The 15055-nt window shown below is 43.2% G+C and overlaps 2 long non-coding RNA genes across 2 annotated transcripts; both read right to left on the bottom strand.

Moving 5' to 3' along the window:
• Positions 1–624: 624 nt before the first annotated feature.
• LOC132317222 (uncharacterized) lies at positions 625–2719 on the bottom strand. The gene is made up of 3 exons (XR_009484039.1): positions 2315–2719; positions 1130–1255; positions 625–893 (listed from the first exon to the last, which is right to left on the bottom strand). It is a non-coding gene; the product is annotated as an uncharacterized LOC132317222 (long non-coding RNA).
• Positions 2720–3122: 403 nt separating this feature from the next.
• LOC132317235 (uncharacterized) lies at positions 3123–14354 on the bottom strand. Its single transcript, XR_009484041.1, has 3 exons — positions 14306–14354; positions 11241–11411; positions 3123–3732 (listed from the first exon to the last, which is right to left on the bottom strand). It is a non-coding gene; the product is annotated as an uncharacterized LOC132317235 (long non-coding RNA).
• Between the last annotated feature and the right edge of the window lie 701 nt (positions 14355–15055).

The raw sequence follows: 15055 nt of genomic DNA, 5'->3' as shown, positions 1-15055 counted from the left end.
CATTCGGCGCCGGGTGCGTGGGGGATCTCTCCAGCCAGCATGCACCCCGGGCTGAAATCATGACAGGGATTTAAAACAGGTGACAAAGTTAGTTACGCCTACTGCTCCTACCCCTTAACTAACTATTGGTTAGTACCTTTCTTACTTCATCTTACAGATACAGTTCCAATTCCCTACGCATGCCCAGAGGGGAGGGGGCTTATTTGGGTTGGGGGCGTTTTCTAGCTAGGAGGTGTGGGTTTCACATGACAATGAGGCAGGTCAGCCTTAAAACAGTTTTGGCACTCTATTCTATTTTCCTAGACTTCGACCTTGTGGTAATCCTTACTGTTAGTTAGTGGAGACAGTTTTTAACTGTAATTTTATGTCTACATACCAGGTGCACGCATTACTAAGTATCTTCTTCACATTATTTCCATTCCTTTTACACTACTTTGACCCTGCGTTTCAGGATGTTCTGTAACACCAGCACCAGGCCGAGCCACTGACTGCGGGGGCCTGGGGTTGCGGCCGTCAGCTCCTGCTGAGGCGTAGGAGCCCCCAGGTGTGGGGGGGCCTGGCTCTCAGCCTGCGGAGAAGTGGCCTCACCCTCAGCCTGCGGAGAAGTGGCCTGTGGAGAGGGTCCAGGTCGGGCCGGTGCCCTCCCCTGCCCCAGCCTTACTTTCAGGGGCGCAGCGTGATGCTGTGTGGTTACGCACGGGTGGGCCGGGAGCGGCGAGGGGCTTCTGCAAGTAGGTTCCCAAGAGCTCAGTTACTGTGTTGCTCCTCTTCCATACTGCCCCTTCTGCCTTCCGTGCAGCGGATCAGCCTGGGGCTGAGTCAGGTGGGGCGAGACCTTGGCTGTCCCAAACAGGTATTCCCCCCTCGGGGCAAGACGTCTTGGTGCCAGGCCTCTGCAAAGGGAGGACAGACTCTGGGTTGGAAAGGGCAGAGCCAGCCATCAGAGGGATCCCTCTCTCTCCAGCCAGGTCCCCCGCAAGCCCCTCTCCGGCATCAGGGAACTCCAGTCCAACGCCAGGCTCCAAAACCTGCTTCTGTCTCACGAGGATTGTCAGAGAAGTCCCCTCTTCCCCGCCCCGGGCTGGCCCTGCAGCCGGGGGAAGCACCTTCCCTGTTTGGAGGTACTTACCAGGGCGGCTGCCGCTGCAGCTCTTGCTGCTGCCTGTTGGTCTCAGTGACGTGCTTGAATATGTCCCAGCCTGCTTGATGCAGCTCCAGCCTTTCCAGGACCCGGACCGCTCCTGGAGAAAGGTGGCTGCAACAGCAGGAAAAAGTCATCCCTCAGCTTCTGCTGGAGACCCCTTCTGCCTCCACGCCCGTCCGGCCTCTGCACCCACCCACTCCTCCGTCCACCCGCACTTTCGCCCCGTGGTGAGTTTTAGGCCTTGGCTGTGGGGGGAACCCTGGTCATGCCCATGTTAGGAGGAATTAGGTACACTTGCTTACTCTTTTATTACATGAGCAACAAATCACACACACACACGTAGTCACAGAATCACCAAGGTTGGAAAAGACCTGTAAGATCATCAAGTCCAACCATCAACAAAAAGAAAAACAAACAAACATAAAAACCCAACACACATCACACACCGCCATGCCCATTAAGCCATGTCCCGCAATGCCATGTCCACACATTCCTTGAACACCTCCAGTGAGGGTGACTCCACCACTTCCCCGGGCAGTTTATTCCAGTGTGTCACCATTCTCTCAGTAAAGACATTTTTCCTAATGTAGATGAACAGCAGAAAAGCTTTGGAGAAAAGCACTTCTTCAAATCTGTTATAAAGCTGTTATCTTCAAAAGCTACATACTTATTGGGAAGAGTTGAAGAGATGATTTAAAGGGAATATGTGAGGGAGAAAAAATAGTCTGTCAAGACTTATACCTCCTGTGCTTTCTGCTGATTGTTGTATAGTGTGCAGCACTACATCAGTGATGACACCATGACACTGTGGTGCACTGTGCTGCAACTGGGGGAAGAGCAGTCCCTGGGCACTGCAGACGGTTTTCCTATGCAGGATTATTACTGTGTTTGGATATGGTGTGGTTATGTGAGTAGGGAAAGAAATACCATTTCAGTGTGGTACAGCCAGGGATGGAGGGAAAAGGAACGAGGATCAGGGCAGGTCGCTCATGTGGGGATGAGGCAGTGGTTTGTTTGGGGGCTTAAAGATCTCTTCTGAGATGGAGATGGGGCTGTGTGTGCTTGAGACTGAGCTGAGGGATTCCTGTGAGGTGGGGGGGGGGGCAACTGATCGCAGTGTGAATCTTGGCTGCATTGGAATTGAGTCTGGTGGTTTCTTGCATCAACAACCTTTTCTGCTGTCTTCTGGAGGTAAGAGCCAATTGAGGTGGAATCTCACTGTGACTGTTGGTGCTGAAGTTCTCATCATAGCCTAGTCGGAGAGCTCTGGAGGAGACAGGAGAGGTGTCTTCTTCCAAAAGTTTGGCAGCTTACTGATTTGCTTCCTCACAGTTTATATGGTACACAGGGCAGGCAGGAGACCATCTGATGCCTCAAGGCTTTTATGCACGACCAGGTGAAAGCCTTGTCCAGTGTCCGGAGACAACTTCACACAGCCACAGCTCCCGCCGCGTGACGTGTGCCCAGATATCTCGGGACAGTTGCTGGAATGGGGAGGGAAAATGGTGGTGGAAGTTTCCTGCTCTCTAGTAAATCCTTGTTATCGTCACATTGCTTGTTTTGCTTTTTCCCCTACTGTACATTTCCTGGTACCACCACCATCATACACATTTTCTGGGACTTACAAAGTACTTTCCTTCTGTTTGTCCATGCCTGTGAGACTTCAGCTGCTCTGCCCTGTTGCACGGCTTATTTTGCTTCTCTCTGATCGTGCCTCTTAACTTATCTCTGAGGGCTTGATGCGCTTCCGTATTTTTTCCTCTTTGTCTTTCTCTGCATCTGTGGGTTTTTTTTATTTTTATTATTTTACACTCCTGTGCAGTGGACACCTTTCTTCCCTTCCCTCTGAATGAGCTGGGGCACTTCCTTGTCCCTGTCTGTGCCATTCCCCGCTCTCCTTGGGTAAACGGAGTCTCTGTGGCCTCCCAAGTCCTCACGTTCCTTTGGTGGCTCTTGGGGCCTTAAGTTCCACCGAAAGCCTTTCTCTTGCTGGCAGCGTGTGGTTTCAGATGCATCTTTCCCTTTCTTGTCACTCCTCTGCCCCATCAGAAAGAAGGGTCACATAGATGTTTGGACAAGGTTCTGGAGCAAGTGTTTTCTCATGGTTATTCCTCAGAGCGCCCTCAGTCACGAGGCATTCCCATCACCCTCTTCTTCAGAGCTGGCCTGGTCTCAGACATTGATTGCAACTTTCTTTGCTCCTTAGTTTGGGTGCAAAACACCGCTGGGTACAAAAGAGAGGATGCTGCTCCTGGCAAGAGCTGTTGGTATCAAAACTCCCTTGCATGATGATAGATGCTGTGAAGGGTCTGTGTACGCCCTGTGTCCTGCCTCAACCCGTGTACACGGTGGTAGAAGTCCTGCCTTTTGCTGCTCTTGAGCTTTTGACTGTTAGTGGCCTCTCAGTGGAGTCTTTCTTCTGAGTCCCACTCTTTGTTTTACAACGGGTCTGCACTTGCACACTCCTGTCCTGGCTTGTGGGGTAGCTGCTGATCCTCTCTCATTGCAGCTGTGAGCAGGTGCTGGAGCCTTTTACTGGAAGAGCAGAAATGGATGGAGTGGAGCGATTCAAGACCGTCTTGGGTGGCCTGGAGAGTGGAAAAAAAATTGATTTGGCAATAAAAACTGGCAATCTAACTTGGTTTTTTAGCTGCATGCAGTTTGACTGTCTGCAGGGGTAAATTCACCCCCACGCACATTTAAGCAGTCATGCTTACAAGAAAAGCCAAGAAAGAAATCACCTTCATCAGGGGGAAGCATTCCTGCCTTTTTGTGAAATTTTATCCTTCAGACAGGTAAAAAAAAGGCCCCTTCCTTATACATTGTAAGGTCTTTATTGCACTTGATTTTAACCACACACATTTATTTCAACTCAGACTAACGTCTTCATTTGCCAAATTATAAAGACCGGGGATTTCGGTGCCACAAAAATCTTACTTAGCATCTGTATGGAAGCTCAGGCTGAACTAGCAAGTTACTCTCAAAACTCAGGGAAGGTTGTTTGCTTTTAGTTTGCATAGTAGATACCTGTATAAAAAGTCTTCTATGGGTAGGTATTTCCCGCAGCAAAAAATAGAAATTAAAAAGGAAAAAGAAAAACAACAACAACAAAAAATCTAAAAAATACCCATAACATTTGATGAACTTTATTCTTTGACTAATAGCTGTTGCTATAACTAAGATCGCGAGATGTTGTTTCCAAAACTTTCAGACATTTTTCAGTACAGTTAGCTAAGTTTCATTAATCTGAGATTTGTTTATTTGTTTTGCAGCAGGTTTTATACTAATGTGTGTCTTTAAGAAAATTTCCAGGTTTTCTGTTTGGAAGGAATTGGGATTTGTACAGTCGCATAGGAAGGAACTGCAATGAAATTACTTCAGAAATAATTGGTAAGTGGTTGTCATCCTCAGGCCTGGAGGTACTGAAAAACCAGCGCATCCTCTGCAATGTTAATTAGCTATCAATAATAAGCATAAAACTCATTTGTACAGAGGTGATTAAACCTGGCTGCGTACAGAAGCGGGCTGAGTTCCCAACAGCGGCCCCGCCACTGACTTCAGTCCTCCACCAAACTCCTTTTTTCTTCTCCACCGCAATAAAACTAGCCTTTCCTGTACTGCTGTAACCTTAGTTCCCCCTTACGGCACATCCATTTCTCCCACCCAGAGAATAACCCGTTTCCCTCCATACGCCGTGGTCTCCCTACTGCAATAGGTGCTGGGGCCCAGAAGGTACCATAAAGGGGCAGTTCCCAATTCCCCAAACAATAAATGCAAATAACTGCTGGACAGCAATACACCACGGAAGGTGGTATGAAAGTTATTTTACTGCAGCCGCTACAGTACGTCACCGTACGATGCTGAGCTAGAACACTGCAAGGGAATGGGAAATGGCTTGGAGAAAAACTCTTGTGATTGCCCCTAGAGCTTCAGCAAGAAATGCAAAGATGAAAGCTGAGTTTTAAAAAGCACCTGCCATTTTTGACATAATTATCAGTCTGATGCAAAACACAATTTTTCACTGCTAACTGGAAACTCTTCAAGTGATTCTGGATTCCAAGTAAGATGTACCTTCCGTCAAGATATATTGAGGATTTGATGAGTTTACTGTATAGCCACAATTCTTCAGATTATGATGGTTTATATTGCTTTGTGTATGTGAAAGTCAATGAACTTTTTTGTCCCTTGCATGAAGTAGTCAAAACCTTTCTCCTTGTAAAAAAAATAAAATAAAATAAAAAAGGTTGTTGAAGTGATCAGAAAAGACTCTACTCAGTTTTAAATATAGAATATACAATGGCCTAAACTCTGCAATAAAAAAATACTGTAACTCTTGATTTCCGTGACAGTCGAGCCAAACCGTTCACTTCACCTTACCATCAAAAGTCAGCAGTTTCCACAGTTTCAAAACTATGTGTTGCAGGACGCACGCAGTGCTCTTCAGGGAGGACTCGCTCCCTGACTGATCGAGCAAGGCTTTTAACCGGCAGGATTACAATTCCACCTCTTAAAAGTTCAGTTTTCTTCCCCTGAATCCAAACTCATCTAACTAAAGAGGTCCTTCTTGCTAACAACAGCTTGAGGGCTTCTGAGGGTGCTTCCTGCTCCTCAATGTCTTTTTTTACCCCCCTCGACCACACTGTTCTGAGCAGAATTTTTTTATTTTTCTTTTTTAGCCTTTTGTCTACCCAGCTCCTTGAGTCTCTGCTCAACAGGGCAGCTGAGCCCACAGACTTTGTCAGGTCCCTGCTGACACAACTCCTAAGGATACTGAGGATAATTAGTACAAAAATAAATGCTTTTCATGTAAAAAGATACTTCAGTGGTGCATTAATAAGCGATGTCTCACAATGCAGCTACGTGTTTAAAGTGTTGAATCTTGAATTGGTACAAAGAAAGCCTCTGAGGTGTCATGGAGTATATTAGTGTTCATGTGGACTGATAATTACCCCATGGAACCTGATAATGAATCTGTTTGTTGCAAAACTAGTCCAGCAACTGATTAAATAAACCTAATCTACATTTTACTGCTAATTGGCTTTTCTTCTTTGCATGATGATGGAAAAAATTCAGTATAGAAATGGACAAAACCTTCACAAAGTGAGCATGCCAGGAACAGACCGAAGGGGAAAGAGGGAGGAGAAATTTTCTTTCCAATGTTATGAGACATTCACGAGGATGTCTTTTTTTAACTCCATTTGATGACTTGCACATCCTGATAATAAATGCTAATTTATTGAAGGCTTCCTGAGACAATGGGGAAAAAAAAAATTACTTACCAGATTTGATCAGACACAGAAACACTAAGGTAAATATAAAACTATGTAACAACAGCAAAAGAAGAACCCAAACAACAAACACCACAGGTTTTCTTGGAAACCGGAATTTATCTAACAACAGTAAATTCATTCCCAGAGAGAAAGTAAGATGGCGACAACTAGGGAACGCACACAGAAGCATACGGAGCAATTAGCAGACACAGGAGTTCATACATGCATCCTTTCATCTAGCAAAGACATGGGACATGGTTTTTCCTGTTGTTATAAGGCAATATATTTGGTTTGTGACACTTGAATTTTTGAAAGGTTTATGCTAGCTCATTGGAAGACAATACTGAAGCTGTGCTTTGCATTCCCCTAACGGAAATGAAGTGAAAGGATTTGCACATGTATTATGAGACAGAACTTTGAACAATGACTTTGAACGCTGTCTTATCGTGGGCTTTGGTGACTTTTTTGCAAGATAATAATTTTTGCAATGATTATTAGAGGACTCAAAACTCAGTAGATTTATTTCTTTTCCCTCCTGGTCTGGGAACTTGTAAAGCAGTTTACTCCACCACTGTCACGGGCACTGAATCGGACTCAACAGGTAGCACTTCACAAGCAAATTTCTGCCCAGGGAAGCAATACCTAATCTAAGGTGCAGATCACAGGCTGTTAACTTAGCTCTGTGTCCGTGCTTCAGCAGCGGTGAGGCAGTTTAGCCCACACTTACCACTCACCTACCGCAGGATTAAGCATTCAGAATAGCTCACGTGCTGCAAAAACATCCAAAGTTTGTTTACTCTGAACTACGAGTTTCTGCCTCCTCTACAAAGTTGCAGAAGCACCTCACAAGCATTTGATACCAGAGGCACTGATGTTTATATGACCTTAGCTGTGATCCTAGACCTAGTAAGGCCATGATAGCAATCAATTACAGTAGCTCATTGGTGGCACTGCAAAAGTGACACTCACAAAACCAGGCAACCACCAATGAAGATCGTCGCACCTTGTGGCAAAGCTCGGTCGGTTACAGGCAGCACCCAGCTGACCGAGAAGGGACTCTCACAACATTTCACCCTATATGCACACCCAGAGAGGACCATGAGATGACCTTTGGCTCTGCTTGGAAGACCTGCAGCTTCGGGGGAATTTACACTGTCTGTGCAAATGGCAGAACTGCAAACCAGGTTTTTACAAGTGTATAAACTGTAATTATACAGCACTGGGCCCAGCCTGGAGCAGATTTAATAATATTATTATTAATACTGCCATGAGTCAGACCAACTCTCAGAGGGCATAGTGTAAACCTTGATATTGTTCTTCAGGAAAATAAATTGCTTCTCTGGTAACAAAGAGATCCATTAATTTTGCCGGCCTTTTCCATCTCTGCACACCAAAGACCATAAACAAAGCTCACACTGTACGGATTCTTCATTGCCAATCTATCCAACTGCTTTAGAGCGTCGAAGGGAAAGAAGCTTGGAAAGGAAATATGATTCTGACCTCAGTAAATTCATGGATAGATGCCAGCTAAAGGTAAGTAATTGCGCAAGACTGAACAAAAATATTATTCTTACCAGTTACATGAAATGCTTTACTTTAGGGGTCAGCTGAGTAGATGTCTTGCCCTGTAAAGCAGGACTTCTTTTTCAAGCTACTGCTTCTGAATAATTCATACTTCAACTTTGTTCTAGAGTCATTAATATTCCTTCTCATGTTCATTGAAAAATTAAAAAGCAAATTAAAAAAAAAAAAGATGGTATTGGACTAAAAATAGTCCTTTGGCCTATGTAGTGGCTACCATCAAAAAACCCTCAGCAATCAGCATTCTGTTCCTTTTGCTACACACACTGGAGGTTCAACACCTACAGTGCAGTAAATTTTGATCTTTAAAAAAACCAAAACAACTGGTGCGAGTCACTTCAGACAAATCATTCTGAGGAGCGTATTGGCTACTATCAGCTTGTATATAACCTGACATCATAGTTAAAGTCTTACAGCATCACGGACTCAGATGGGTCTCGTCTATGTGGTGCAATGCAGCCGTTTCACATCACGCAGAAGGCTCCAACCTATCTCTGAACGAGGTCCTCTGCCCAGGCTGCTTTGTCAGATCAGAGCATCACAGGAGTCCACTGCCAGCCCCTGGCTAGTCCAGATGCTCAGGCTTCTCTGCACTTTATCACACTGCTTTTTGCAGCACAAATGTACTACATTTATTTACTAGCTGAATCTTTTTAGGTACCATCCATATCTTCTAAAGGAATTATCATTTACAAGTCAGGTAAAGATTTGAGGTACCAAGGTAAAACTTTGAGTTCAAACATCCTTCTTCCACTTCAGTTTATCAAAATTGCTACAGCACTCCAAATAGATAAACAGCAAAGAGCCGGTAGTTTATCAACAGAACCGGTTTCTTATTTCATAGATCAGATTTCTCAAAGTGCAGTTTGACACAAAAAAGCCAAAAAGCAAACACAAAAAGCCGACACCTGAACAGATTGTAGCTTATGAAGTTAAACGAATACATTTGGCAACTCAGCACCTAAATCACTAGTCAGATTTTTCCTAGCCTAGACACGCTCCTTGGCAGACACTGCTTTGTCTCCCAGCACAGCGTATGTGCCTGACGAAGGGCAGGAACGCATACAGAGCTGGATTCCTTTCATCTGTGAGAGCTGTATCAGGAAAATTCTATGATCTGCATTATACCTTAAGATAACCAGACAAAAACCAAGGTAACGACCAAACAGCGGTTATTAATAATTTCTGCCTCACTGCCTCTGTACTGGGCACTCCATCATATCTGTGCAGATACAATGGGGTCATACTCTTGTCACCCTGCATAGTTTGGGTGCCCTAGTAACCCTGATGAGGCCGCATACTCAGCTGGACAGTAACTTGTGGTAGCCCAGTTTCCTTAAAATGACACTAAGCCCAAGCCAAATTAATGTAAAATTTAAAGAAAAGCATTTATTCACAAAGTCAAAAACAAACAACACAGTTACAAAGGGTTATCAAATGCCAACATGTAGAAGTGCAAAAAAAAGAAGTGTAAGTCAATATAACAAGGTTAAATATGGAACATCTCTCCCCTTCCCTTTCACAGCTGATTTGCTGCTGTTACAAGCTGAATATCAAGGCTCCAGTCTTGCTACACCTTACAAATCAGGCTGCAGCTGTTAGGAAGTGATTCTCCAGTAGAGAGAAATCACCTCTGTTGGAGGTGCACGTGCCCTGCAAGACCCAGTCTTCTCCCAGAAGTTTCCCAAAGGGTCCAGACAGACTTATACCACCTCCCCGAAGCTTGTTCCAGCCCTCCCTTATCCAGAAGGCACACTAATCACACACCTTGATTACAATAAGCCCTGTCTTACCTCCTTGAGATTGCACTGGTTATTAAACCAGAGCCTGTACTGTTAACCTGTGCAGAAGCAATTGATCAACTGCTGTATATTAGACACAATTTCGGCTGGTCCTAAAATGAATAAAACAACTGTGGGAGATTCTGAAACTCGCTAAGAGTATCATCTGAATCAACCAAGCACAGTGGCAGCAGTGCTTGGTGACCCTGCTCAAGCATATTTGCAGCGGGACCCTGAGGCCAGACAAAGCAGGAAACCGTAACGTGCAGGTTGGCAAAAGACTACGAGGCACAGGACGGCAAGGATGAGTAAGGCAGAGAGGATGAGTAAGGCAGAGAGGATGAGTAAGGCAGAGAGGATGAGTAAGGCAGAGAGGATGAGTAAGGCAGAGGATAGCAAGAACCTCCACACTTAGAGCCTAAACCTCCCCCGTCTCCTGGTCGGAGGAAGCAGAACAGAGAGCGTGTCCTGCAATGAACAAGGGAAGTCATGATCTTAATGTCAATACTCAATGTTCTCTTAATGTCAATGTCAATCCGGAGGGGTAATACCTAGTGATTCAATTGGTTCTCCCTTTTCTTATTCTGAAATACATGAATCAAAGGTCATATATCAATATCAGTCAGGAAATTAATTCTTCTGCTTCACCCACCACAGAGACACACATCTCCATTATACCAAGCAGCAGTTCTCCTGTAAGGAAGGGGAGTTGGCACCATCTTTCATCAAGAAATTATAAAGCTCTCAGCTGCCCCTTTTTGTGATTCACTCTGCATGTTCCAGTGTGAAATGAGCCTCACGCTGACCTTTATCCCTACCCTAACTGACGCATTAACCGATCTACTTAGTGCAAGCATTTACATGAGAAAAAACATTGCTCTTTAGTGCCTCTTGATTGAAACCAGACCGTAGCAACACACAATCTTTTCAGGGACTAGTGACTAATGCTTCCTCTTCCAAAAAATCTTTCTCCTAAGGTCTGTAACAAGCCTGAATGGAATAATGTGTCAAGTCCCTTCTCAAAGGTGCTTCTTCAGGGTATTTCGAGAGCAAAACACGGACACATCAGGAAAAGCAATTCCACAATTTACCAAATTTCAGAGAGACTCAGCCCTTGTAGGAAACAAGCAGTTTGCCACTGTATCAAAGCTAGAACTGCACCATCTAGTCCTACATACCTCTTACCACGGTTTTCTTTTGTTTAGCACATAAAATGTGGCATAAAGCGTACGTGACCTTTCTAGTTACAGTTCTCAACTGTGTCCACAGAAAAAGACGACGGTCGCTTGCAAAATAAACGTATAAAAATAAAATGTATTTTATAACTATATATATGCATTTTACAATATATACAATATAATAATGGATTTTATATACATTTTTATATCTATTAAAAATATATATATAATAAAAATAACATAAAAAATAAACATATAAAACTCGCAAAAAATCAAGAGGACTTACAGGATCAGTCAGTTCTGGCAAGCTCGCTTGGTAGGTGAGAGGTCTACAGTCACAAGTATTATTCACCAAGACACAGGGAAGAAACATTGGTCCCACATCGTCCCCATCGAGCACATCTACTGTCAGGCTGGTTGTACTTGTCCTTCGCTCATTAAGATTCTGTCCTCAGTCCTGTGGAGCAAATGAGTTACATCTGGTGAGACTTTCTGAACTCAGAATCTACAAAAAAGTCTGAAGTTAAAGCGAAGGGCAAAACATATAAGCACCATAATTATCCAGGTTCTAGGAAATAGCTAATTACAGAAACTTCCGCCTCCGAGCTACAGCCTTTAATTTCATAAAGGCTCAGAAATACAATTAAGAGGTAAAAATTTACCTCTTGAATTAAGAAATGGTGTGAGACATCTATTACTCAGAAATAATACAGTTTTGAGAAATTAATTCTCAGGAAATGTGTGAGATGAAGATACATGTCTTGTTAAATATATATAAAAATGGAGCGTATTTGTATGACATAGAGAGTCCCTCGTGCCTTACTTAAAATCTGAAATGTACTCTTATGCTGCCTTGTGTAGCTCTACCGGATCCTATCTGTAAGTAAAAGGACTTTCACTTACAGAAACAGAAAGCATAAGCAGTAACAGCTACTTTTCTAATTGGCAGTGGGAAGGCCATGGACTGTAATGCTCAATCCACCTCTGCATGCCACATTTTAGGAAAGATTTAGCACCTCCTTCCCCGCCTCCCCCCCCCCAAAAAAATAACCAGCCAGAGGACAGCAATGAGATTGATCTAAGATCTCCAAACTGTACTCCATGTGGAAAGCTGATTTGTCTAGAGAATGAGTTATACTGCTCATGGTTTAAAGGTTGAAGAACACTTCTGTCCACAATAAAGCAGCTACAATGCTGCATCCCAAAAAAGTCTCCATGCTGCATGACAGGTTCTTTTCAATCTATCATGGTTTCACTTTTTTTGTTTGTTTGTTTGTTTTGGGTTTTTTTAACTCTTTGGGTACACAAGACACCATTGACTACTGCAACTTCTTTATTGTCTCTTTTTTCTCTTTCCAGGTGGTACAGAATAAAACTATACTTTCCTGAATTGTGGGAACCACCCGGATTATTTTTACACGCTGAACAATGTACACGCTAGCAACAGTTCACCGTTCCTTTCTTTCTTCTTTTGTTATCACAGCAAAAAACCAGCATGACTCTCCAATACTTTTTTTTTAAATAGTCAAAAATATTTCCATTTTCATGAAGCAACTGTTGTGATAGCTTTTCTTTACAAAAAGAAAATCTTGCGGAGGGAGTATGGGCCATTAGCTAAGTCTTGCCCTCCTATCCGAGGATAACACTGACAGAAAAAAGCAATTTTTTTTAAGTATTTATGCTGTTTAATATCGTCATCTGCGTAAGACGAATAGGTCATTGCTCTGAATCAGACTGGGTACTTACATTTTTTTTCCTATTTTGGAGTCCACTCAGTTCTTGGAACCCCTTTACCTTTACAGTTACTAAATACGTGAATTTCTGAATTCAGTTTTCTTCATGGTCAATGATGAAAAACAGTAACAGCTACAAGGAGCAGCCTTCATCATCAACCAATCTTTTCTACATTCCCCCAATATGTGCTCTTGAGTAATACTGGGTCAAAGCACAGATACAGAGTTATTGATTTCATAAGAAAACACATGGCCTTGCAAGACATTTCCATCATGCAAGCTGCCCTATGATAAAAAAACACGATACAGAGGCTATCAGCACAGCTCTAGTCCCAAACCCAGTACCACAAAGGTGACAATTTACTGTCTAAGGACATATATTCAAAGGAACGAACAAATTAAGATGAGATTGCTTTGTTGTACTGCCACCATGGATCCCAAGCTATGCCTTCACCAGTTGCTCTCCCAGCGTGACAGACTTCCCTCCTCACGCGAGGTGTTCGCACTGCTGCACGCCATGCCCGTCTCTTGAAAACCACGACCTGCTCAACTACCCCAGTTACTTTTCTAGGAGTGCTGTGTCTCATGAAACTCACAGCTCTGACATCAAAGGAAAAGAGCAGAATAAATGCAGAATAAATTATTGGTAAAACAACAAGGCAAATCAGTTCTGAGCCTTCACGTATTCCTTTTCAAGAGATCAGCAAGTTACGTTACCCGGGTAAAACGACTTGTTGCAACAGCCGTAACTGTGTGGGCCAGGAGCATCTTTAAATATATCTGAGTGCGAGAAGCACCGAGACATCCTCGGAGCCTGTCTTCTATTGGGGGAATGCTGAACATGCCACAAAATATGTAGGGAAGTGGATTGTAAAATGTATTTACAATTCTGTATCAGAAGGATGACAGTAATATAAATGCGTGAATTCAGGAGCAAGCTATCTAAAGTTGCTTCAGAGCATTCTCATTTTCCCACAAACAAAGTAGTGTCACAACAGAGGTAAACAACAGAGGAGAAGTTTTCGTTTCGGCTATTGTCGGAAGGACAAAAAGGGAAAAAAGCTTTCACAGCCTTCAAGGGCACCAAAAAACTTCCCTGATGACAGATACATAAGATACAGTTTAAACATCACTCTTCTCCGTATGCATTATCCACTGCCAGCCACTCTATCAAAACCTCCACATACGCTTGCAAGACAACTTGAAAGAAAAATCATACCTTCATAGAAAAATGCATTTCAAACCTGAAGGATACAACCAAATTATAGCCATTAAACTCATCTGAGATCAAATTAGCATCGCTAGATTTGTTAGAAAATGAACACTTAGTGACACCAGAAGGCACTTTTCTGCATGGGCTGTACTATGAATTTGCAACTTGCTCCTTGTGCCAAAAAGGTTGTCTTGTTACACACACTGAGCAAGCTTTTTTAACCAGTAATAATATGTCTAAGCTTTCAGCAACCCAGATAAATCTTAAATAAGATCTTCAGGAGAAGAGTATTATCAGACCTGGTAGTTCAGCGAGACTTTTCCTTTCCTTTGAAAAATCTCAATCTCTAAACTAAACCCCCCCCAAATCAGTGGCACAAATGGTCGTTAAGAGAGCTATACTTACATTTGCTTGAACAATGACAAAATAATGTGTCTTTTCTTCGTAATTTAGTCTTTCCCATAGAATACTGCTCCGGACAAAGTGAGAGGAATATCAAAGGTGCTGCTGGAAGTCTGAAAAAGTTAAAACAGTACGATAAAATTGAACATGCTTCGAAGTTAAAACATGTTTCAGATAGGACACAACGAGATGATCGATTGGATGGCACACCAAAATTGCATATGCTTTCCACATTAGAGATTTTAAAGTCTTCTATGTTTTCTCCCCGCCCAATTTACTCTTTAAGAACCCCACAATAAATAATCTGTACGTAACAGAATTCTGATTCTTTGCATATACATTATTACTTCCAACCACAAACTGAAGTCTAACTATCCTGCTTCTTGCAGATTTGCCATGCTGAATTAGCAGCGGTGTGTTCAGAAAAGCTTTCTCTATTTGTCAGCTGACAGTTCAGGTCTTCCGTTTCTACGGTTTGGCGTGCCTTCATCTATTTTTTCCCACTATTGTAGAAAGTATCAAGTATTAGAGATTAAGAAATCCACGTCACTGTACTTATCTTCTCTTTATTCTGGCTTTCAAGAGGGCAAGGAAGTAGTAAACATGCGGAGAACATTAAAGCTACACGCATAGGTGCCAGTTCACAGTGGCAGTTATGCACTTGTTCATAAGGTAGTAAATTCAGATTTCACAGTGTCCCGCCAGTGAGTAGGCTGGGGGTGCACAAGAAGCTGGGGGGGTACACACGGTTGG

Source organism: Gavia stellata, chromosome 6 (assembly GCF_030936135.1).
Source record: "Gavia stellata isolate bGavSte3 chromosome 6, bGavSte3.hap2, whole genome shotgun sequence".
NCBI lineage: Eukaryota > Metazoa > Chordata > Aves > Gaviiformes > Gaviidae > Gavia > Gavia stellata.
This window is presented reverse-complemented; position numbering and strand designations above follow the sequence as displayed.